This window comes from Camellia sinensis, unplaced genomic scaffold (assembly GCF_055761805.1).
Source record: "Camellia sinensis isolate YWXY unplaced genomic scaffold, ASM5576180v1 Unanchor1, whole genome shotgun sequence".
NCBI classification, from domain to species: Eukaryota; Viridiplantae; Streptophyta; class Magnoliopsida; order Ericales; family Theaceae; genus Camellia; species Camellia sinensis.
Genome location: NW_028128987.1, coordinates 36,984,957 through 37,012,693, shown reverse-complemented (window position 1 = coordinate 37,012,693; position 27,737 = coordinate 36,984,957).

Below are 27,737 nucleotides of genomic sequence, written 5' to 3'. Positions count from 1 at the left end.
AGTTGTATAAAATTAAAAATTGAAGTTCATTCAAGAAACCATCATACCTTAACGATCTATTTGGAAATTAACTTTAAAAAGAAGTTGAATCGAAAAGGTAATATAATAAAAATGGAAGTTGAATAAAAATAAAAATGAAAGTTGCATAAAATTAAAAATGGAAGTTAATTAAAGAAACCACTATACCTTAACGATCTATTTGGAAATTAAATAAAAAAGGAAATTTAATAGAAAAGTAAATTGAATAAAAATAGAAGTTGAATGAAAATAAAAATAAAAGTTGCATAAAATTAAAAATGGTAGTTCATTGAGGAAACCACTATACCTTAACGATCTGTTTGGAAATTAAATGAAAAAGGAAGTTGAATAGAGAATAACTTGAATAAAAATGGAAGTGGAATAAAAATAAAAATGGAAGTTGCGTAAAATTAAAAATGGAAGTTCATTCCAGAAACTGCTATACATTAACGATCTATTTGGAAATTAAATTAAAAAGGAAGTTGAATCGAAAAGGAAATTGAATAAAATTGAAAGTTGAATAAAAATAAAAATGAAAGTCGCATAAAATTAAAAATGGAAGTTCATTCTGGAAACCACTATACCTTAACGATCTATTTGGAAATTAAATAAAAAAGGAAGTTTAATAGAAAAGTAAATTGAAGAAAAATGGAAGTTGAATAAAAATAAAAATGAAAGTTGCATAAAATTAAAAATAGAAGTTCATTCCGGAAACCACTATTCGTTAACGATCTATTTGGAAATTAACTAAAAAAGGAAGTGGAATATAAAAGTAACTTGAATAAAAATAGAATTTGAATGGAAACAAAAATGGAAGTTGCAGAAAATTAAAAATGGAAGTTCATTCATGAAACCACTATACCTTAACGATCTATTTGGAAATTAAATAAAAAAGGAAGTTGAATAGAAAATAACTTGAATAAAAATGGAAGCTGAATAAATATAAAAATGGAAGTTGCAGAAAATTAAAAATGGAAGTTCATTGAAGAAACCACTATACCTTAACGATCTATTTGGAAATTAAATAAAAAAGGAAGTTGAATAGAGAATGACTTGAATAAAAATGGAAGTGGAATAAAAATAAAAATGGAAGTTGCGTAAAATTAAAAATGGAAGTTCATTCCAGAAACCACTATACGTTAACGATCTATTTGGAAATTAAATTAAAAAGGAAGCTGAATCGAGAAGGAAATTGAATAAAATTGAAAGTTGAATAAAAATAAAAATGAAAGTTGCATAAAATTAAAAATGGAAGTTAATTCCCAAAACCACTATACCTTAACGATCTATTTGAAAATTAAGTAAAAAAGGAAGTTTAATAGACAAGTAAATTGAATAAAAGTGGAAGTTGAATAAAAATAAAAATGTAAGTTGCATAAAATTAAAAATAGAAGTTCTTTCAAGAAACCACAATACCTTAACGATCTATTTAGAAATTAAATTAAAAAGGAAGTCGAATCCAAAAGGTAATTGAATAAAAAAGGAAGTCGAATAAAAATAAAAGTGAAAGTTGCATAAAATTTAAAATGGAAGTTCATTCCAGAAACCACTATTCGTTAACGATCTATTTGGAAATTAAATAAAAAAGGAAGTTGAATAGAAATTAACTTGAATAAAAATGGAATTTGAATAAAAATAAAAATGGAAGTTGCAGAAAATTAAAAATGGAAGTTCATTCAAGAAACCACTATACCTTAACGATCAATTTTGAAATTAAACAAAAAAGGAAGTTTAATAGAAACGTAATTTGAATAAAAATACAAGTTGAATAAAAATAAAAATGACAGTTATATAAAATTAAAAACGGAAGTTCATTCCGGAAACCACTATACGTTAACGATCTATTTGCAAATTAAATAAAAAAGGAAGTTTAATGGAAAAGCAAATTTAATAAAAATGGAAGTTGAAGAAAAATAAAAATGAAAGTTGTATAAAATTAAAAATTGAAGTTCATTCAAAAAACCAATTTACCTTAACGATCTATTTGGAAATTAAATTAAAAAGGAAGTTGAATCGAATAGGAAATTGAATAAAAATGGAAGTTGAATAAAAATAAAAATGAAAGTTGCATAAAATTAAAAATGGAAGTTCATTCAAGAAACCACAATACCTTAATGATCTATTTGGAAATTAAATGAAAAAGGAAGTTTAATAGAAAAGTAAATTGAATAAAAACGAAAGTGGAATAAAAATAAAAATAAAAGTTGCATAAAATTAAAAATGGAAGTTCATTGAAGTAACCACTATACCTTAACGCTCTATTCGGAAATTAACTAAAAAAGGAAGTTGAATAGAAAAGTAAATTGAATAAAAATGGAATTTGAATAAAAATAAAAAAGGAAGTTGCAGAAAATTAAAAATGGAGGTTAATTCAAGAAACAACTATACCCTAACGATCTATTCTGAAATTAAATAAAAAAGGAAGTTGAATAGAAAACAACTTGAATAAAAATGGAAGTTGAAAAAAAATAAAAATGGAAGTTGCAGAAAATTAAAAATGGAAGTTCAATGAAGAAACCACTATACCTTAACGATCTATTTGGAAATTAAATAAAAAAAGAAGTTGAACAGAGAATGACTTGAATAAAAATGGAAGTGGAAAAAAAATAAAAATGGCAGTTGCGTAAAATTAAAAATGGAAGTTCATTCCAGAAACCACTATACGTTAACGAATTATTTGGAAATTAAATTAAAAAGGAAGTTGAATCGAAAAGGAAATTGAATAAAAATGAAATTTGAATAAAAATAAAAATAAAAGTTGCATAAAATTAAAAATGGAAGTTCAATCCAGAAACCACTATTCGTTAACGATCTATTTGGAAATTTTATAAAAAAGGAAGTTGAATAGAAAAGTAACATGAATAAAAATGGAATTTGAATAAAAATAAAAATGGAAGTTGCCGAAAATTAAAAATGGAAGTTCATTCAAGAAACCACTTTACCCTAACGATCAATTTGGAAATTAAACAAAAAAGGAAGTTTAACAGAAAAGTAAATTGAATAAAAATAGAAGTTGAATAAAAATAAAAATGAAAGTTGCATAAAATTAAAAATGGAAGTTCATTCCAGAAACCACTATACGTTAACGATCTATTTGCAAATTAAATAAAAAAGGAAGTTTAATAGAAAAATAAATTTAATAAAAATGGAAGTTGAATAAAAATAAAAATGAAGTTGCATAAAATTAAAAATGAAGTTGCAGAAAATTAAAAATGAAAGTTCATTCCAGAAACCACTATACATTAACGATCTATTTGCAAATTAAATAACAAAAAGGAAGTTTAATAGAAAAGTAAATTGAATAAAAATGGAAGTTGAATAAAAAAAAAAATGAAAGTTGCATAAAATTAAAAATGGAAGTTCATTCAAGAAGCCACTATACCTTAACGATATATTTGGAAATTAAATTAAAAAGGACGTTGAAACGAAAAGGTAATTGAATAAAAATGGAAGTTGAAAAAAAATTAAAATGAAAGTTGCATAAAATTAAAAATGGAAGTTCATTCCAGAAACCACTATTCGTTGACGATCTATTGGAAATTAAATAAAAAAGGAAGTTGAATAGAAAAGTAGCTTGTATAAAAATTGAATTTGAATAAAAATAAAAATGGAAGATGCAGAAAATTAAAAATGGAAGTTCATTCAAAAAACCACTATTCCTTAACGATCAATTTGGAAATTAAACAAAAAAGGAAGTTTAATAGAAAAGTAAATTGAATAAAAATAGAAGTTGAATAAAAATAAAAATGAAAGTTGCAAAAAATTAAAAATGGAAGTTCATTAAAGAAACCACTATACCTTAACGATCTATTTGGAAATTAAATAAAAAAGGAATTTTAGTAGAAAAGTAAATTGAATAAAAATGGAAGTTGAATAAAAAAATAAAAGTTGCATAAAATTAAAAATTGAAGTTCATTCCAGAAACCATTTTACCTTAACGATCTATTTGGAAATTAAATTAAAAAGGAAGTTGAATCGAAAAGGAAATTGAATAAAAATGGAAGTTGAATAAAAATAAAAATGAAAGTTGCATAAAATTAGAAATGAAAGTTCATTTCAGAAACCACTATACCTTAACGATATATTTGGAAATTAAATTAAAAAGGAAAGTGAATCGAAAAGGTAATTGAATAAAAATGGAAGTTGAATAAAAATAAGAATGAAAGTTGCATAAAATTAAAAGTGGAAGTTCATTCCAGAAACCACTATTCGTTAACGATCTATTTGAAAATTTAATAAAAAAGGAAGTTGAATAGAAAAGTAACTTGAATAAAACCGGAATTTGAATAAAAATAAAAATGGAAGTTGCAGAAAATTAAAAATGAAGTTCATTCAAGAAACCACTATACCTTAACGATCTATTTAGAAATTAAATAAAAAGGAAGGTTAATAGAAAAGTAAATTGAATAAAAATGGAAGTTGAATAAAAATAAAAATGAAAGTTGCATAAAATTAAAAATGGAAGTTCATTCCAGAAACGACTATACGTTAACGATCTATTTCGAAATTAAATTAACAAGGAAGTTGAATCGAAAAGGAAATTGAATAAAAATGGAATTTGAATAAAAATAAAAATGAAAGTTGCATAAAATTAAAAATGGATGTTCATTCCAGAAACCACTATACCTTAACGATCTATTTGGAAATTAAATTAAAAAGGGAGTTGAATCGAAAAGGAAATTGAATAAAAGTTGAAGTTGAATAAAAATAAAAATGAAAGTTGCATAAAATTAAAAATGGAAATTCATGCAAGAAATCCCTATACCTCAACGATCCATTTGGAAATTAAATTAAAAAGGAAGTTGAATCGAAAAGGTAATTGAATAAAAATGGAAGTTGAATAAAAATAAAAAAGAAAGTTGCATAAAATTAAAAATGAAAGTTCCTTCCAGAAACCACTATTCGTTAACGATCTATATGGAAATTAAAAAAAAAAAGAACTTGAATAGAAAAGTAACTTGAATAAAAATGGAATTTGAATAAAAATAAATATGGAAGTTGCAGAAAATTAAAAATGGAAGCTCAATCATGAAACCACTGTACCTCACCGATCTATTTGGAAATTAAATTAAAAAGGAAGTTGAATCGGAAAGGTAATTGAATAAAAATGGAAGTTGAATAAAAATAAAAATGAAAGTTGCATAAAATTAAAAATGGAAGTTCCTTCCAGAAACCACTATTCGTTAACGATCTATTTGGAAATTAAAAAAAAAAAAAAAGAAGTTGAATAGAAAAGTAACTTGAATAAAAATAAAAATGGAAGTTGCAGAAAATTAAAAATGGAAGCTCATTCAAGAAACCACTATACCTCAACGATCTACTCGGAAATTTAATTAAAAAGGAAGTCGAATTGAAAAGGGAATTTAATAAAAATTGAAGTTGAATAAAAATAAAAATGAATGTTGTATAAAATTAAAAATGGAAATTCATTCCAGAAAACACGATTCGTTAATGATCTATTTGGAAATTAAATAAAAAAGGAAGTTGAAAAGAAAAGTAACTTGAATAAAAATGGAATTTGAATAAAAATAAAAATTGAAGTTGCAGAAAATTAAAAATGGAAGTTCATTCAAGAAACCACTATAGCTTAATGATCTATTTGGAAATTAAATAAAAAAGGAAGTTTAATTGAAAAGTAAATTGAATAAAAATAGAAGTTGAATAAAAATAAAAATAAAAGTTGCATAAAATTAAAAATGGAAGTTCATTCCAAAAACCACTATACGTCAACGATCTATTTGGAAATTAAATTAAAAAGGAAGTTGAATCCAAAAGGAAATTGAATAAAAATGGAAGTTGAATAAAAATAAAAATGAAAGTTGCATATAATTAAAAATGAAAGTTCATTGACGAAACCACTATACCCTAACGATCTATTTGGAAATTAAATAAAAGAGAAAGTTGAAGAGAAAATAACTTGAATAAAAATGGATGTGGAATAAAAATAAAAATGGAAGTTGCAGAAATTTAAAAATGGAAGTTCATTCAAGAAACCACTATACCTTAACGATCTATTTGGAAATTAAATAAAAAATGAAGTTTAATAGAAAAGTAAATTGAATAAAAATGGAAGTTGAATAAAAATAAACATTAAAGTTGCATAAAATTAAAAATGCAAGTTCATTCCAGAAACCATTATACCTTAACGATCTATTTGGAAATTAAATTAAAAAGGAAGTTGAATCGAAAAGGAAATTGAATAAAAATGGAAGTTGAATAAAAATAAAAATGAAAGTTGCATAAAATTAAAAATGGAAGTTCATTCTAGAAACCACTATACGTTAACGATCTATTTGGAAATTAAATTAAAAAGGAAGTTGAAACGAAAAGAAACTTGAATAAATAATGAATTTGAATAAAAATAAAAATGGAAGTTGCCGAAAGTTAAAAATGGAAGTTCATTCAAGAAATCACTATACCTTAACGATCTATTTGGAAATTAAATAAAAAGGAAGTTTAATAGAAATGTAAATTGAATAAAAATATAAGTTGAATAAAAAAAAAAAAAGTTGCATAAAATTAAAAATGGAAGTTCATTCCAGAAACCACTATACGTTAACGATCTATTTGGAAATTAAATTAAAAAGGAAGTTGAATCGAAAAGGAAATTGAATAAAAATGAAAGTTGAATAAAAATAAAAATGAAAGTTGCATAAAATTAAAAATGAAAGTTAATTCCCGAAACCACTATACCTTAACGATCTATTTGCAAATTAAGTAAAAAAGAAAGTTTAATAGAAAAGTAAATTGAATAAAAATGGAAGTTGAATAAAAATAAAAATGAAAGTTGCATATAATTAAAAATGGATGTTCATTGAAGAAACCACTATACCTTAACGATCTATTTGGAAATTAAATAAAAGAGGAAGTTGAATAGAAAATAACTTGAATAAAAATGTATGTGGAATAAAAATAAAAATGGAAGTTGCAGAAATTTAAAAATGGAAGGTTATTCAAGAAACCACTATACCTTAACGATCTATTTGGAAATTAAATAAAAAAGGAAGTCTAATAGAAAAGTAAATTGAATAAAAATAGAAGTTGAATAAAAATAAAAATTAAAGTTGCATAAAATTAAAAATGCAAGTTCATTCCAGAAACCATTATACCTTAACGATCTATTTGGAAATTAAATGAAAATGGAAGTGGAATCGAAAAGGAAATTGAATAAAAATGGAAGTTGATTAAAAATAAAAATGAAAGTTGCATAAAATTAAAAATGGAAGTTCATTCCAGAAACCACTATACATTAACGATCTATTTGGAAATTAAATTAAAAAGGAAGTTGAATCGAAAAGTAAATTGAATAAAAATTGAAGTTGAATAAAAATAAAAATGAAAGTTGCATAAAATTAAAAATGGAAGTTCATTCAAGAAACCACTATACATTAACGATCTATTTGGAAATTAAATAAAAAGAAAGTTGAATAGAAAAGTAACTTGAATAAAAATGGAATTTGAATAAAAGTAAAAATGGAAGTTACAGAAAATTAAAAATGGAAGCTCATTGAAGAAACCGCTATATCTCAATGATCTATTTTGAAATTAAATTAAAAAGGAAGTTGAATAAAAATAAAAATGAAAGTTGCTCAAAATTAAAAATGGAAGTTCCTTCCAGAAACCACTATTCGTTAACGATCTATTTGGAAATTAAAAAAAAAAACGAAGTTGAATAGAAAAGTAACTTGAAGAAAAATGGAATTTGAATAAAAATAAAAATGGAAGTTGCAGAAAATTAAAAATGGAAGCTCATTCAGGAAACCACTAGACCTCAACGATCTACTTGGAAATTAAATTAAAAAGGATGTTGAATTGAAAAGGGAATTGAATAAAAATTGAAGTTGAATAAAAATAAAAATGAAAGTTGCATAAAATTAAAAATGGAAGTTCATTCCAGAAAACAGTATTCGTTAATGATCTATTTGGAAATTAAATAAAAAAGGAAGTTGAAAAGAAAAGTAACATGAATAAAAATTGAATTTGAATAAAAATAAAAATTGAAGTTGCAGAAAATTAAAAATGTAAGTTCATTCAAGAAACCACTATACCTTAATGATCTATTTGGAAATTAAATGAAAAAGGAAGTTTAATAGAAAAGTAAATTGAATACAAATGGAAGTTGAATAAAAATAAAAATAAAAGTTGCATAAAATTAAAAATGGAAGTTCATTCCAGAAACCACTATACGTCAACGATCTATTTGGAAATTAAATTAAAGAGGAAGTTGAATCAAAAAGGAAATTGAATGAAAATGGAAGTTGAATAAAAATAAAAACGAAAGTTCCATAAAATTAAAAATGGAAGTTCAATCCAGAAACCACTATTCGTTAACAATCTATTTGGAAATTAACTAAAAATGGTAGTTAATTAAAAATAAAATTTGAAGTTGCAGAAAATTAAAGATGGAATTTCATGCAAGAAACCCCTATACCTCAATGATCTATTTGGAAATTAAATTAAAAAGGAAGTTGAATCGAAAAGGTAATTGAACAAAAATGGAAGTTGAATAAAAATAAAAATGAAAGTTGCATAAAATTAAAAATGGAAGTTCATTCCAGAAACCATTATACCTTAACGATCTATTTGGAAATTAAATAAAAAAGGAAGTTGAATAGAAAAGTAACTTGAATAAAATGGAAGTTGAATAAAAATAAAAATGGAAGTTGCAGAAAATTAAAAATGGAAGTTCATTCAAGAAACCACTATACCTTAACGATCAATTTGGAATTTAAACAAAAAAGGAAGTTTAATAGAAAAGTAAATTGAATAAAAATAGATGTTGAATAAAAATTAAAATGAAAGATGCAAAAAATTAAAAATGGAAGTTCATTCCAAAAACCACTATACGTTGACAATCTATTTGCAAATTAAATGAAAAAGGAAGTTTAATGGAAAAGTAAATTGAATAAAAATGGAAGTTGAATAAAAATAAAAACGAAAGCTGCATAAAATTAAAAATTGAAGTTCATTCAACAAACCACTATACCTTAACGATCTATTTGGAAATTAAATTCAAAAGGAAGTTGAATCGAAAAGTTAATTGAATAAAAATGGAAGATGAATGAAAATAAAAATGAAAGTTGCATAAAAAAAAAATGGAAGTTCATTCCAGAAACCACTATACGTTAACGTTCTATTTGCAAATTAAATAAAAAAGGAAGTTTAATAGAAAAGTAAATTGAATAAAAATTAAAGTTGAATAAAAATAAAAATGAAAGTTGCATAAAATTAAAAATAGAAGTTCATTCAAAAAACCACTATAACTTAACGATTTATTTGAAAATTAAATTAAAAAGGCAGTTGAATAGAAAAGTAACTTGAATAAAAATGGAATTTGAATAAAAATAAAAATGGAAGTTGCAGAAAATTAAAAATGGAAGTTCATTCAAGAAAGCACTATACCTTAACGATCAATTTGGAAATTAAACAAAAATGGAAGTTTAATAGAAAAGTAAATTGAATAAAAATAAAAATGAAAGTGGTATAAAATTAATAACGGAAGTTCATTCCAGAAACCACTATACGTTAACGATCTATTTGCAAATTAAATAAAAAAGGAAGTTTAATAGAAAAGTAAATTGAATAAAAATGGAAGTTGAAAAAAATTATAAAATTAAAAATTGAAGTTCATTCAAGAAGCCATTATACCTTAACGATCTATCTGGAAATTAAATTAAAATGGAAGTTGAATCGAAAAGGTAATTGAATAAAAATGGAACTTGAATAAAAATAAAAATGAAAGTTGCAAAAAATTAATAATGGTAGTTCATTAAAGAAACCACTACACCTTAACGATCTACTTGGAAATTAAATAAAAAAAGAAGTTTAATAGAAAATTAAATTGAATAACAATGAAAGTTGAATGAAAATAGAAATAAAAGTTGCATAAAATTAAAAATGGAAGTTCAATGAGGAAACCACTATACCTTAACGATCTATCTGGAAATTAAATAAAAAAGGAAGTTGAATAGAGAATAACTTGAATAAAAATGGAAGTGGAATAAAAATAAAAATGGAAGTTGCGTAAAATTAAAAATGGAAGTTCATTCCTGAAACCACTATACGTTAACGATCTATTTGGAAATTAAATAAAAAATGAAGTTTAATAGAAAAGTAAATTGAAGAAAAATGGAAGTTGAATAAAAATAAAAATGAAAGTTGCATAAAATTAAATGGAAGTTCATTCCCGAAACCACTATTCGTTAACGATCTATTTGGATATTAACTAAAAAAGGATGTTGAATAGAAAAGTAACTTCAATAAAAATTGAATTCGAAAAGAAATAAAAATGGAAGTTGCAGAAAATTAAAAATGGAAGTTCATTCAAGAAACCACTATACCTTAACGATCTATTTGGAAATTAAATACAAAAGAAAGTTGAATAGAAAATAACTTGAATAAAAATAAAAATGGAAGTTGCAGAAAATTAAAAATGGAAGTTCGTTGAAGAAACCCCTATACCTTAACGATCTATTTGGAAATTAAATAAAAAAGGAAGTTGAATAGAGAATGACTTGAATAAAAATGGAAGTGGAATAAAAATAAAAATGGAAGTTGTGTAAAATTAAAATTGGAAGTTCATTGCAGAAACCACTATACATTAACGATCTATTTGCAAATTAAATTAAAAAGGAAGTTGAATCGAAAAGGAAATTGAATAAAAATGACAGTTGAATAAAAATAAAAATGAAAGTTGCATAGAATTAAAAATGGAAGTTAATTCCCGAAACTACTATACCTTAACAATATATTTTCAAATTAAGTAAAAAAGGAAATTTAATAGAAAAGTATATTGAATAAAAATGGAAGTTGAATAAAAATAAAAATGAAAGTTGCATAAAATTAAAAATAGAAGTTCTTTCAAGAAACCACAATAACTTAACGATCTATTTGGAAATTAAATTAAAAAGGAAGTTGAATTGAAAAGGTAATTGAATAAAAATGGAAGTTGAATAAAAATAAAAATGAAAGTTGCATAAAATTAAAAATGGAAGTTCGTTGAAGAAACCCCTATACCTTAACGATCTATTTGGAAATTAAATAAAAAAGGAAGTTGAATAGAGAATGACTTGAATAAAAATGGAAGTGGAATAAAAATAAAAATGGAAGTTGTGTAAAATTAAAATTGGAAGTTCAATCCAGAAACCGCTATACATTAACGATCTATTTGGAAATTAAATTAAAAAGGAAGTTGAATCGAAAATGAAATTGAATAAAAATGACAGTTGAAGAAAAATAAAAATGAAAGTTGCGTAGAATTAAAAATGGAAGTTAATTCCCGAAACTACTATACCTTAACGATCTATTTGCAAATTAAGTAAAAAAGGAAATTTAATAGAAAAGTATATTGAATAAAAATGGAAGTTGAATAAAAATAAAAATGAAAGTTGCATAAAATTAAAAATAGAAGTTCTTTCAAGAAACCACAATACCTTAACGATCTATTTGGAAATTAAATTAAAAAGGAAGTTGAATTGAAAAGGTAATTGAATAAAAATGGAAGTTGAATAAAAATAAAAATGAAAGTTGCATAAAATTTAAAATGGAAATTCATTACAGAAACCACTATTCGTTAACGATCTATTTGCAAATTAAATAAAAACTGAAGTTGAATAGAAAAGTAGCTTGAATAAAAATGGAATTTGAATAAAAATAAAAATGGAAGTTGCAGAAAATTAAAAATGGAAGTTCATTCAAGAAACCACTATACCTTAACGATCAATTTGCAAATTAAAGAAAAAAGGAAGTTTAATAGAAAAGTAAATTGAATAAAAATGGAAGTTGAATAAAAATAAAAATGAAAGTTGTATAAAATTAAAAACGGAAGTTCATCCCAGAAACCACTATACGTTAACGATTTGTTTGCAAATTAAATAAAAAAGGAAGTTTAATAGAAAAATAAATTGAATAAAAATGGAAGTTGAAGAAAAATAAAAATGAAAGTTGTGTAAAATTAAAAATTGAAGTTCATTCAATAAACCATTTTACCTTAACGATCTATTTAGAAATTAAATTAAAAAGGAAGTTGAATCGAAAAGGTAATTGAACAAAAATGGAAGTTGAATAAAAATAAAAATGGAAGTTGCAGAAAATTAAAAATGGAAGTTCAATGAAGAAACCACTATACCTTAACGATCTATTTGGAAATTAAATTAAAAAGGAAGTTTAATAGAAAAATAAATTGAATAAAAATGGAAGTTGAAGAAAAATAAAAAAGAAAGTTGTATAAAATTAAAAATTGAAGTTCATTCAAGAAACCATTTTACCTTAACGATCTATTTGGAAATTAAATTAAAAAGGAAGTTGAATCGAAAAGGTAATTGAATAAAAATGAAAGTTGAATAAAAATAAAAATGAAAGTTGCATAAAATTAAAAATGGAAGTTAATTCCAGAAACCACTATACCTTAACGATCTATTTGGAAATTAAATAAAAAAGGAAGTTTAATAGAAAAGTAAATTGAATAAAAATGAAAGTTGAATAAAAATAAAAATGAAAGTTGCATAAAATTAAAAATGGAAGTTCATTCCAGAAACCACTATTCGTTAACGATCAATTTGGAAATTAACTAAAAAAGGATATTGAATAGAAAAGTAACTTGAATAAAAATGGAATTTGAATAAAAATAAAAATGGTAGTTACAAAAAATTAAAAATGGAAGTTCATTCTAGAAACTACTATGTATTAACGATCTATTTGGAAATTAAATAAAAAAGGAAGTTGAATCGAAAATAACTTGAATAAAAATGGCAGTTGAATAAAAATAAAAATGGAAGTTGCAGAAAATTAAAAATGGAAGTTCATTCGAGAAACCACAATACCTTAACGATCTATTTGGAAATTAAATAAAAAAGGAAGTTTAATAGAAAAGTAAATTGAATAAAAATAAAATTTGAATAAAAATAAAAATGAAAGTTGCCTAAAATTAAAAATGGAAGTTCAATCTAGAAACCACTATTCGTTAACGATATATTTGGAAATTAACAAAAAAAGGAAGTTGAATAGAAAAGTAACTTGAATAAAAATGGTAGTTAATTAAAAATAAAATTTGAAGTTGCAGAAAATTCCAAATGGAAATTCATGCAAGAAACCCCTATACCTCAACGATCTATTTGGAATTAAATTAAAGAGGAAGGTGAATCGAAAAGGAAATTGAATAAAAATGAAAATTGAATAAAAATAAAAATGAAAGTTGCATAAAATTAAAAATGGAAGTTCATTCCAGAAACCACTATACCTTAACGATCTATTTGGAAATTAAATAAAAAAGGAAGTTGAATAGAAAAGTAACTTGAATAAAAAAGGAAGTTGAATAAAAATAAAAATGGAAGTTGCAGAAAATTAAAAATGGAAGTTCATTCGAGAAACCACTATACCTTAACGATCAATTTGCAAAATTAAACAAAAAAGGAAGTTTAAGAGAAAAGTGAATTGAATAAAATTAAAAATGAAAGTTGCATAAAATTAAAAATGGAAGTTCATTCCAAAAACCTGTATACGTTAATGATCTATTTGCAAATTAAATAAAAAAAGAAGTTTAATAGAAAAGTAAATTGAATAAAAATGGAAGTTGAAGAAAAATAAAAATGAAAGTAGCATAAAATTAAAAATTGAAGTTCATTCAAGAAACCATTATACGTTAACGATCTATTTGGAAATTAAATTAAAAAGGAAGTTGAATCGAAAAAGTAATTGCATAAAAATGGAAGTTGAATAAAAATAAAAAAGAAAGTTGCATAAAATTAAAAATGGAAGTTCATTCCAGAAACAACTATTCATTAACGATCTATTTGGAAATTAAATAAAAAAGGAAGTTGAATAGAAAAGTAACTTGAATAAAAATGGAATTTGAATAAAAATAAAAATGGAAGTTGCAGAAAATTAAAAGTGGAAGTTCATTCCAGAAACCACTATACCTTAATGATCTATTTGGAAATCAAATAAAAAAGGAAATTTAATAGAAAAGTAAATTGATTAAAAATAGAAGTTGAATAAAAATAAAATTGAAAGTTGCCTAAAATTAGAAATGGAAGTTCATTCCAGAAACCACTATCCGTTAACAATCTATTTGGAAATTAATTAAAAAAGGAAGTTGAATAGAAAAGTAACTTGAATAAAAATGGTAGTTAATTAAAAATAAAATTTGAAGTTGCGGAAAATTACAAATGGAAATTCATGCAAGAAACCCCTATACCTCAACGATCTATTTGGAAATTAAATTAAAAAGGAAGTTGAATCGAAAAGGTAATTGAATAAAAATGGAAGTTGAATAAAAATAAAAAAGAAAGTTGCATAAAATTAAAAATGGAAGTTCATTCCAGAAACCACTATACCTTAACGATCTATGTAGGAATTAAATAAAAAAGGAAGTTTAATAGAAAAGTAACTTGAATAAAAATGGAAGTTGAATAAAAATAAAAATGGAAGTTACAGAAAATTAAAAATGGAAGTTCATTCAAGAAACCAATATACCTTAACGATCAATTTGGAAATTAAACAAAAAAGGAAGTTTAATAGAAAAGTAAATTGAATAAAAATAGAAGTTGAGTAAAAATAAAAATGAAAGTTGCATAATATTAAAAATGGAAGTTCATTCCAGAAACCACTATACGTTAACGATCTATTTGCAAATTAAACAAAAAATGAAGTTTAATAGAAAAGTAAATTGAATAAAAATGGAAGTTGAAGAAAAATAAAAATCAAAGTTGCATAAAATTAAAAACGGAAGTTCATTCAAGAAACCATTATACGTTAACAAAATATTTGGAAATTAAATTAAAAAGGAAGTCGAATCGAAAAGGTAATTGAATAAAAATGGAAGTTGAATAAAAATAAAAATGGAAGTTGCATAAAATTAAAAATGGAAGTTCATTCCAGAAACCACTATTCGTTAACGATCTATTTGGAAATTAAATAAAAAAGGAAGTTGAATAGAAAACTAACTTGAATAAAAATGGAATTTGAATAAAAATTAAAATGGATGTTGCTGAAAATTAAAAATGGAAGTTCATTCAAGAAACGACTATACCTTAACGATCAATTTGGAAATTAAACAAAAATGGAAGTTTAATAGAAAATTAAATTGAATAAAAATGGAAGTTGAATAAAAATAAAAATAAAAGTTGCATAAAATTAAAAATGGAAGTTCATTCCAGAAACCCATATACGTTAAAGATCTATTTGGAAATTAAATTAAAAAGGAAGTTGAGTCGAAAAGGAAATTGAATAAAAATTGAAGTTGAATAAAAATAAAAATGAAAGTTGCATAAAATTAAAACTGGAAGTTCATTGTAGAAACCACTATTCGTTAACGATCTATTTGGAAATTAAATTAAAAAGGAAGTTGAATCGAAATTGTAATTCAATAAAAATGGAAGTTGAATAAAAATAAAAATGAAAGTTGCAAAAAATTAAAAATGGAAGTTCATTCCAGAAACCACTATTCATTACCGATATATTTGGAAATTAAATAAAAAAGGAAGTTGAATAGAAAAGTAATTTGAATAAAAATAAAAATGGAAGTTGCAGAAAATTAAAAATGGAAGTTCATTCAAAAAACCGCTATACCTTAACGATCTATTTGGAAATTAAATAAAAAAGGAAATTTACTAGAAAAGTAAATTGAATAAAAATGGAAGTTGAATAAAAATAAAAATAAAAGTTGGATAAAACTAAAGATGGAAGTTCATTCCAGAAGCCACTATACGTTAACGATCAATTTGGAAATTAAATTAAAAAGGAAGTTGAGTCGAAAAGGAAATTGAATAAAAATAGAAGTTGGATAAAAATAAAAATGAAAGTTGCATAAAATTAATAATGGAAGTTCATTCCAGAAGCCACTATACCTTAACGATCTATTTGGAAATTAAATTAAAAAGGAAGTTGAATCGAAAAGGAAATTGAATTAAAAAAAGGTTGAATAAAAATAAAAATGAAAGTTGCATAAAATTAAAAATTGAAATTCATTCAAGAAACCACTATACCTTAACGATCTATTTGGAAATAAAATAAAAAGGAAGTTGAATAGAGAAGTAACATGAATAAAAATGGAATTTGAATAAAAATAAAAATGGAAGTTGCAGAAAATTAAAAATAGAAGTTCATTCAAGAAACCACTATACCTTAACGATCTATTTAGAAATTAAATAAAAAAGGAAGTTTATTAGAAAAGTAAATTGAATAAAAATGGAAGTTGAATAAGAATAAAAATAAAAGTTGCATAAAATTAAAAATGGAAGTTCATTCCAGAAACCACTATTCGTTAATGATCTATTTGGAAATTAACTAAAAAATGAAGTTGAACAGAAAAGGAACTTGAATAAAAATGGTAGCTACTTAAAAATAAAATTTGAAGTTGCAGAAAATTAAAAATGGAAATTCATGAGAGAAACCCCTATACCTCAACTATCTATTTGGAAATTAAATTAAAAAGGAAGTTGAATGGAAAAGGTAATTGAATAAAAATGAAAGTTGAATAAAAATAAAAATGAAAGTTGCATAAAATTAAAAATGGAAGTTGCATAAAATTAAAAATGGAAGTTCAATCCAGAAACCACTATACTTGAAAATTAAAAATAAAAAAGGAAGTTGAATAGAAAAGTAACTTGAATAAAAATGGTAGTTGAATAAAAATAAAAATGGAAGTTGCAGAAAATTAAAAATGGAAGTTCATTCAAGAAACCACTATACCTTAACGATCAATTTGGAAATTAAACAAAAAATGAAGTTTAATAGAAAAGTAAATTGAATAAAAATGGAGGTTGAATAAAAAAAAAAAGGAAGTTCATTCCAGAAACCACTATACGTTAATGATCTATTTGCAAATTAAATAAAAAAGGAAGTTTAATCGAAAAGTAAATTGAATAAAAATGGTAGTTGAATAAATATAAAAATGAAAGTTGCTTAAAATTAAAAATGGAAGTTCATTCAAGAAACCACTATACCTTAACGATCTATTTGGAAATTAAATTAAAAAGGAAGTCGAATCGAAAAGGTAATTGAATAAAAATGGAAGTTGAATAAAAATAAAAATGAAAGTTGCATTAAATTAAAAATGGTAGTTCATTACAGAAACCACTGTTCGTTAACGATCTATTTGGAATTTAAATAAAAAAGGAAGTCGAATAGAAAAGTAACTTGAATAAAAATGGAATTTGGATAAAAATAAGAATGGTAGTTGCTTAAAATTAAAAATGGAAGCTCATTCAAGAAACCATTATATCTTAACGATCAATTTGGAAATTAAACAAAAAAGGAAGTTTAATAGAAAAGTAAATTGAATAAAAATAGAAGTTGAATAAAAATAAAAATGAAAGTTGCATAAAATTAAAAACGGAAGTTCATTGCAGAAACCACTATACGTTAACGATCTATTTGCAAATTAAATGAAAAAGGAAATTAATAGAAAAGTAAATTGAATAAAAATGGAAGTTGAAGAAAAATAAAAATGAAAGTTGTATAAAATTAAAAATTGAAGTTCATTCAAGAAACCATTATACCTTAACGATCTATTTGGAAATTAAATTAAAAAGGAAGTTGAATCGAAAAGGTAATTGAATAAAAATGAAAGTTGCATAAAATTAAAAATAGAAGTTCATTCAAGAAACCACTATACCTTAACGATCTATTTGGAAATTAAATAAAAAAGGAAGTTTAATAGAAAAGTAAATTGAATAAAAATGGAAATTGAATAAAAATAAAAATAAAAGTTGCATCAAATTAAATATGGAAATTCGTTGAAGAAACCACTATACCTTAATGATTTATTTGGAAATGAAATAAAAAAAGAAGTTGAATAGAGAATAACTTGAATAAAAATCGAAGTTGCGTAAAATTAAAAATGGAAGTTCATTCCAGAAACCACTATACGTTAACCTTCTATTTGGAAATTAAATTAAAAAGGAGGTTGAATCGAAAAGAAAATTGAATAAAAATGAAAGTTGAATAAAAATAGAAATAAAAGTTGCATAAAATTGAAAATGGAAGTTCATTCCAGAAACCACTATATCTTAACGATCAATTTGGAAATTAAATAAAAAAGGAAATTTAATAGAAAAGTAAATTGAATAAAAATGCAAGTTGAATAAAATTAATAATGAAAGTTGCATAAAATTAAAAATGGAAGTTCATTCCAGAAACCACTATTCGTTAACGATCTATTTGGAAATTAACTAAAAAAGGAAGTTGAATAGAAAAGTAACTTGAATAAAAATGGAATTTGAATAAAAATTAAAATGGAAGTTGCAAGAAATTAAAAATGGAAGTTCATTCAAGTAACCACTATACCATAACGATCTATTTGGAAATTAAATAAAAAAGGAAGTTGAATAGAAAATAACTTGAATAAAAATGGAATTTGAATAAAAATAAAAATGATGTTGCAGAAAATTAAAAATGGAAGTTCATTCAAGAAACCACTATACCTTAACGATCTATTTGGAAATTAAATAAAAAAGGAAGTTGAATAGAAAATAACTTGAATAAAAATGGATGTTGAATAAAAATAAAAATGAAAGTGGAAAAAAATTAAAAATGGAAGTTCATTCAAGAAACCACTATATCTTAATGATCTATTTGGAAATTAAATAAAAAAGGAAGTTTATTAGAAAAGTAAATTGAATAAAAATGGAAGTTGAATAAGAATAAAAACGAAAGTTCCATAAAATTAAAAATGGAAGTTCATTCCAGAAACCACTATACGTTAACTATCTATTTGCAAATTAAATAAAAAAGGAAGTTTAATAGAAAAGTAAATTGAATAAAAATGGAGGTTGAATAAAATAAAAATGAAAGTTGCATAAAATTAAAAATGGAAGTTCATTCAAGAAACCAATATACCTTAACGATCTATTTGGAAATTAAATTAAAAAGGAAGTCGAATCGAAAAGGTAATTGAATAAAAATGGAAGTTGAATAAAAATGGAAATGAAAGTTGCATAAAATTAAAAATGGTAGTTCATTCCAGAAACCACTATACCTTAACGATCTATTTGGAAATTATATAAAAAAGTAAGTTGAATAGAAAAGTTACTTGAATAAAAATGGAAGTTGAATAAAAATAAAAATGGAAGTTGCAGAAAATTAAAAATGGAAGTTCATTGAAGAAACCACTATACCTTAACGATCAATTTGGAAATTAAACAAAAAAGGAAGTTAGTAGAAAAGTAAATTGAATAAAAATAGAAGTTGAATAAAAATAAAAATGAAAGTTGCATAAAATTAAAAATGGAAGCTCATTCCAGAAACCACTATACGTTAACGATCTATTTGCAAATTAAATAAAAAAAGAAGTTTAATAGAAAAATAAATTGAATAAAAATGGAAGTCGAATAAAAATAAAAATGAAAGTTGCATAAAATTAAAATTAGAAGTTCATTCAAGAAACCACTATACCTTAACGATCTATTTGGAAATTAAAGTAAAATGGAAGTCGAATCGGAAAGGTAATTGAATAAAAATTGAAGTTGAATAAAAATAAAAATGAAAGTGGCATAAAATTAAAAATTGAAGTTCATTCCAGAAACCACTATACCTTAACGATCTATTTGGAAATTAAATAAAAAAGTAAGTTGAATAGAAAAGTAACTTGAATAAAAATGGAAGTTGAATAAAAACAAAAATGGAAACTCGTATGTTTGTCATTGGAAGTGTTGATAGGGGATGGACCTTTAAACCGGACGTTGTTTGGGAGGAGATAGGGGATGGACTCCACTGATACAGCTCATATGCTTGTCAGATAATGTGTTGATATAGCTCATATGCTTATCTTTGGAAGTATTGATACAGCTCATATGCCTGTCATTGGAAGTGTTGATATAGCTTATATGCATATCTGTTGAAATGTGGATATAGCTTGTATGCTTATCTGTTGAGATGTTGATACAACTAATGTGTTTATCTATTGTAAAAATGGGAAAAGTTTAATATGAGTCATTGTCTCATATAAGTGGTTGGCCAGGTTTTGAGCCGTTGATGTAAATTGTGAAATTGATAAGAAATGGAAACTGAAATGAAATGGAAATGGGTTATGAATTGATTTATGGAAACTGAACATTTATCAATTGCTAATATCTTAGTCATTGGTCATACTGTGTTTAGCATATCTCTACTGGACGTTGGCTCACCCTTTATGGGACATTATTTTCAGGTACAGGTAGTATGCCACCTCCAAGGACATAGCTTGGATAATGATGAGAGTTGAAGACTCTTTTTGTTTATTTTGATGTATTACATGTAAATTCAAGCCAAGGGCTTAATATGTATTGAGTTAGTACTCTTCTTTTTGTAACCAAGTGTTAACTTGGAAAACTGTAAGCCCATAGGGCATTTGCTTTGGTTGTTAACATGTAATACAGTGTAAGAATTACTCTGATGAATAGAAATGGTTGATTTCTCTTGTATCAATGCATGTTTAAAGTAATGGGTTTTATGTATTCTTTTGAGGGCGTTACAACTTGGTATCAGAGCGTATCGGGTTCGAATACTTTGGGTACGTGGGAAGTGATTAGGATCACAATGGGTTTGTCTCGCTTGATAGAGACTTAGATGTAGTGTCATATGCTATGTGTTTAATTGATAACATGCTTATGTGACTATGTGGGTATGGGATTTAGTTTCTAGGATGTTGATTGGATCCTTGGGTTTCTGTGAGTCTTGTTGGAAAAACACTTGATCAATGCTGTTTCTAACCGGAACTCTAGTAACGCCTCGGGACTATCATTATCCGGAAATGAAATTCGTAAGTGCTTATGTGTTTATGTGCTTACGTGGAGTGAATTACAGTTGTCCATGCATTAGGACGCGAGTGTTTAGTTTTGGCACATTTATAAATGTGCTAACGTTCTTCGTTACCTTTATTAGGATGTCAGGACGAGGGCGTGGTAGGCGTGGCAGGCGTGGTAGGCAGGAGGTACCTTTACCGGATGACGTTTCGGCAATGTAGGAGGGAATTGGTCAGGCCAACGTGGCCGAGCCAGCGGGTCAGCAGGCTATGGGGGCCTTGGCCCGAGAGATAGCGGGAGCTTTGGGTATTCTCAGAGCTAAGACTCAGGTTGCTAAGGCAGGGCCTTTTTTCTTGAAGAGGGCATTCTTCCGGTCTAACCCGGACGAGTTTGTTGGGGATCCGAAGGAGCCACTTAAGGCTGATGAGTGGTTGGAACAGATGGAGAAGACGTTTGAGATGCTTGGCATCGAGGACGGGGCTTTAAAGGTGACCTTGGCATCCTTCCAGTTGAAGGGAGATGCGGGTCAATGGTGGAAGTACGAGAAGGGCAGTGTTGGTGGTGCATGGGAGGCGTTTGTGAATGCTTTCCAGGAGAAGTTTTTATCTGCAGCTGCAAGGGAGAAACTGAGGGAACAGTTTTGCCAGCTTATACAGCAGGGCTTGTCAGTGGCCGAGTTTGAGGCTACTTTTACTAGTCTGTCCAGGTTTGCACCTGAACGGGTGGCGTCCGAGGAATGCCGTTGCTTTGAGTTTGAGCGGAAGTTGAGGCGTGGGATCAAGCTAAGGGTTGGAGGGTCGTTTATCCGGGAGTATAGACGTTTGGTGGATGCTGCTGCTCATATGGAGATTATGATGCAGGAGGAAGGCGAGGGGCAGAGAGGCTCCAAGAGGAGCCAGGATGGTCAGAGTGACGGCAGGAGACAGAGGGGTTCTAACCCTCAACAGTCTCAGGGTGGTTTGGCCAGATCGACCTTTCCAGTGCCGGGTGTGGGCTCTGGGAGAGGTAGTCAGGGAGGCTTGACTTGTTTTGCGTGTAGCCAGCTGGGTCACAAGTCTTTGGTTTGCCCGCAGAAGGGAGGGGGTCAACGAGCTACTTCTTCATTAGCTAGACCTCAGGGCCAGAGTCAGGGCAGGGGCCAGCCTTTGTCTTGCTATCAGTGTGGTCAGCCTGGGCACCTGAAGAGGTTTTGCCCACAGTTGAGTGCTACTTCAGGAGCATTTGGTTCTAGGTAGACGCAGAGTTTTCAGCCAGCTCAGTCTGTGCAGGCCTCGAGGGCCAATCAGGGAGCTTCGTCATCCCAGTCAGTACAGCAGTCTTTTGCTCCTAGAGGTGAGCAGGTGGATCAGGGGCCTATAGGGCGCGTGTATGCTGTTACCGCACAGGACTTAGTACCGGCTCCATCAGTTGTGAGAGGTACCTTCTTGTTTTGTAACTCGGTTGCTAATGTATTGATTGATACGGGTTCATCTCATTTTTTTGTGTCTGCTGCATTTGCATCTGTTTTGGAATTGGAGTTGGCACAATTAGCATCTCCTATATGTGTAGTATCGCCTGTTGGTGGTGAGTTGATCTTGAAACAAGGTGTTAGGGGTTGTGATATAGAGGTCGCCGACCATAGGTTTCCTTTTCCTTTTGTTGTTATGCCCATGAAGGGTTTTGATGTTATTTTGGGTATGGATTGGCTATCGTCATACCGGGTTGTTATTGATTGCGACTTCCAGAGGGTCACGGTTTGTACCTTGAGCGGGGAGTGTTTCCATTTCTTGGGGGATCAGGTTGGTAGTGTGTTGCCACTGATGTATGATCTGCGAGGGCAGAATGAGCTTAGTGGTCTACTTGCTAGCTTTTTGAGTGCTGAGTGTGATGAGACCCAGATTGTATTGCCGAGGGTGGTTTGTGAGTATTCGAATGTTTTTCCCGAGGATCTCATTAGTTTGCCACCTCACCGAGAGATAGAGTTCTCTATTGATTTAGTGCCCGGCACAGCGCCGATTTCTATGGCACCTTATCGTTTTGCCCCAGTCGAGTTGAGTGAGTTGAAGATTCAGCTCCAGGAATTGCTAGATAAGGGTTTTGTTCACCCTAGTGTTTCGCCATGGGGAGCACCGGCCCTCTTTGCTAAAAAGAAAGATGATGCCATGAGATTGTGTATAGACTACCGGAAGTTGAATCGGGCTACGGTCAAGAATAAGTACCCTATGCCCCGTATTGATGATCTGTTTGACCAGTTGAAGGGTTCCCATTGTTTCTCTAAGATAGACTTGAGATCGGGTTACCACCAGTTGAGGGTCAGGGAGGAGGATTGTAATAACCCTCACGCTATCCTAACCATACTCATATGCATTCATGTGATTCTGTCTTGTAAGCTTACGATTCAAGTCTTGTCCTTGTTCGTTTAAGTGTTACAGCATGTTTTGTTGTCACGACCCCAAACCGCCCCTAGTAGTTTGGTGCCGTGATGGCCAGTAATCCGAGATTACCGAAGGCCAACTTTCAAAATCCACACACAAACAGAGTATAGGTATAGGGGGCTCACAAGTGCAGAAGCAATAATCTAAAATACAAGTGATCCATAAGAGCGGTGCATAAGTCAAATGAAATGGCATACATCTTTACATAGCTTTTAAACTTGAATACAAATAAAATCAAGTACAAAAATACATGTTACATCTTAACAAAAGGGCTTTACAAGCCAACATGTTCGAAATACATAAGCATCAAAATTGCTGACATAAACAAAACACTTGAGTTACAAATCATGGAACATAATCTTCGGGATTGCCGACATCCTTACAGCCGACATAACATGCATACAAAACACACATCTCGGCGTAGCCGACTTCTTGCTAGTTACCTACATATATACATAGGGAGGGTGAGCTTGGATACTCAGTGAATGGTATAAGTAATAAAGGGGTTAAATGAATGATTCTCGAGGTCTTTCAAAACATTGCATAATATATCTTTGACAAAACCATACTTATCATAGCTTGTACAAAACATGAGATAAATCTTGTTCATCAAACTTGATCTTACAAAACTTACATACTTCACATGCATCAAATCTTATACCATAACCTCGGCATAACCTTGGTCCTTCAAAACTTACTTACTTACAAGACCCACGCGGTAAACCGCCAGTGGCAAAACAAGACCAAGCAAGAAGGCCCGTAGCCCTTTAACACTTGGGTGCTGCTCAAGTTTAGAGTCCACCAGCACAAGGGACCTATGTTACAAGAGCCCGTAGCCCTTTAACACTTGGGTGCTGCTGTAGACGCGCCCGCGTGGGGCCCCGCTACAGTTCAGACTCGATTTGTGTCACGGTTCTTAATCTGAACCAAAGAGTCCAAATTCAAAAAATCGTTTTGAGAAACAGATTTTTTGAAAAGAAGTGCCAAACATGGACTGATTTGCCAGATACAGAGTCGCCATCTAAATTTTTTAAAATGGGGAAATTTAGGAAACCCTGACTCGGTGCCAAAGGCCACGTGTCCGTCATCACCAAAGTTGCCTCGGCTCGGGAACTTGGGTACGATTGGGGAAGGTCAGCTATGAGCACCCCCTCTCGCCCGATCCGAAGATCGGCCTCTAATAATCATGATATCCGTTTTTGAAAACGTTATGTGTTCTTAAACCAATTATTAGCCTAGCATTACTACGTTATGCGCACAGCAAACAAGTATAGACTAGATTGCCTAATTTGGAAATAAGCATTGCATATCCGTTTGTTTTGGAAAAATGTTTTGGAATTTGCTACCCGCAAGTAGGCTAAAACACGGATTTCAACGAGTGTTTCCAACTCAGACAATCCAACCTTCACCCACAGGCATCCAAACAGTTTATCACATAAGCATCTAGCCACATGGTAAGCATGCTGTCATAATAGCATTCACACGCATGCGGTATGCTAAAGCATAAAATACTTACATCATACTCCATGCCAAAACAATAAACTAGTTAGCCAACATGCATGGTCCTAGGTCATGTCAAATTGACTAATGCAACACATATAGGATGCAATTTAGAGTAGGCTCAGCTAACCTAAACATGGCATGTGAAATGCAATCAGTTGATGCACGTATTCAATTTGGAATTGAAGTGCAAATGCAGTTAGCATGATGTACCGAGCCTGGTGCATGTAAGACAAATATATGGATGCACGCATGCATAGCATAAGGTATGCTAATTTAAACATGCCCTAATCTACCTTCATAAGCAGGTAAATAAAAGGGAGAAAGAGGTGGGGGTTGGGAGACATGCACACACTCACCCACACTTATTACAAATTCGTCCTCGCTCGGAGGGACCAAAAGAATAATACAATTTGAATAATGAATTAACTATTCTAGCTAATTAATTATTACAGACCAACTAAATTAATTAAACAAATTAATTAATTTAAGAAAGGAAGAAAAAGGGGCTCGGGAAGAGGGTTCGATGCGCGCGTGCTCGGGTCTTGCTCAGAAGTGCACTGCCATACATAAGCTGCCTCTGTTTTCCTTGCTATACTCCTCTGAAGACTGCCAAAGTCTCAGAATTGCTTCCCTGGACATTGGGAGACACCACCGGCTGAGTAGAATGGCCACCGGCAGTGGTATGTGATCACCGGCTGTTGGTGAAGCTATCGGCCCTGGAAGGATTGCCGGTCGGCACTTATCACTGCCAGTCGGCAGAAAGTTCCTGCAGAATCTGCAATTGACAATAGCAGAGGGCAAGGCATAGCATGGCAATGCAATTCAAGCAATGTATGCACCAATCATGTCCCTTATCATGTTGGTGACTCAAAGGGATACGCTCCTTGGTTCTCGGACCATCAATCGCGTATTTCAATGCGTGATGGCCCGAAGAATCAAGTGTGCATTTTTGATATGGAATGCAATGCACATGAACAAACCAATGGGACTCAACCTCTATCACAAGCACTTCAAGAGGCCAAGCATGCATGCAAATGGGATGCAATCCTAGGCATGTGAGCTAAGGATGCAACATGGCAATGCAATGCATTCATGCAATTATGCAAGCAAATATGCGAGGCAAACATGCAAACAAGCAAAGGGTGGACTCAAGCATGGTTTAGGCAGCCCTCACTAAGCCCAAAACAGTGGCCAAAGTGCCCAAAATGAAGGACTAATGGCATGCAAACATGCATGCAAATGATCTCCAACACTTCAAACATTAAAGAGCAATTCTCAAGCACACTTAAGAGGATGCAAACATGGACATATAGCATGCAAATTAAGCCTTGAAAATCATGCAAGAACATGGTGTCAAACCAAGCAAACAAGATAAGCTAAACATGCAACAAATGGCCCAAGCATTCAAGGCAAGCTAATGAAGTATTGAACTACACTTAGCAAGACCAAACATGGCATGAATTTAATGACCAAAAACAGAGTTTTAGCACATAAAACAAAGCCCAAAAGACCACGTAGATGGCATCTAAATGGCTTGAATTCAAAAGTATGCACAATTGCACTTTCAAGGAGCATACCACACAAGCTCATAAGTCATCAAAGAGGCATCCAAGGCAAATAAAAATGAAAGTTCCATAAAACTAAAATTGGAAGTTCAATCCAGAAACCACTATACCTTAACGATCTATTTGGAAATTAAATAAAAAAGGAAGTTTCATAGAAAAGTAAATCGATTAAAAATTGAAGTAAAATAAAAATAAAAATGAAAGTTGCATAAAATTAAAAATAGAAGTTTAATCCAGAAAGCACTATACCTTAACGATCTAGTTGTAAATTAAATAAAAAAGGAAGTTTAATAGGAAAGTAAATTGAATTAAAATGGAAGTAGAATAAAAATAAAAATGAAAGTTGCATAAAATTAAAAATGGAAGTTCAATCCAGAAACCACTATACCTTAACGATCTATTTGGAAATTAAATAAAAAAGGAAGTTTAATAGAAAAGTAAATTGAAAAAAAATGGAAGTTGAATAAAAATAAAAATAAAAGTTGTCTAAAATTAAAAATGGAAGTTCAATCAAAAAACCACTATACCTTAACGATCTATTTGTAAATTAAATAAAAAAGGAAGTTGAGTAGAAAAGAAACTTGAATAAAAAAGGAAGTTAAATAAAAATAAAAATGGAAGTTGCAGAAAATTAAAAATGGAAGTTCATTCCAGAAACCACAACACCTTAATGATCTAGTTGGAAATTAAATAAAAAAGGAAGTTTAATAGGAAAGTTAATTGAATTGAAATGGAAGTAGAATAAAAATAAAAATGAAAGTTGCATAAAACTAAAATTCGAAGTTCAATCCGGAAACCACTATATCTTAACGATCCATTTGGAAATTAAATAAAAAAGGAAGTTTAATAGAAAAGTAAATTGAACAGAAAATTAAGTGTGGAAGTTAAATCCAGAAACCACTTTACCTTAACGATCTATTTGGAAATTAAATAAAAAAGGAAATTTAATAGAAAAGTAAATTGAATAAAAATGGAAGTTGAATAAAAATAAAAATGAAAGTCGCATAAAACTAAAAATGGAAGTTCAATCCAAAAACTACTATACCTTAACGATCTATTTGGAAATTAAATAAAAAAGGAAGTTTAATAGAAAAGTAAATTGAATAAAAATGGTAGTTGAATAAAAATAAAAATGAAAGTTGTATAAAATTAAAAATGGAAGTTCAATCCAAAAACCACTATACCTAAACGATCTATTTGGAAATTAAATAAAAAAGGAAGTTGAGTAGAAAAGAAATTTGAATAAAAAAGGAAGTTAAATAAAAATAAAAATGGAAGTTGCAGAAAATTAAAAATGGAAGTTCATTCCAGAAACTACAATACCTTAACGATCTATTTGGAAATTAAATAAAAAAGGAAGTTTAATAGAAAAGTAAATTGAATAAATATGGAAGTAGAATATAAATAAAAATGAAAGTTGCATAAAATTAAAAATGGAAGTTCAATCCAGAAACCACTATACCTTGGCTATCTATTTGGAAATTAAATAAAAAAGGAAGTTTAACAGGAAAGTAAAT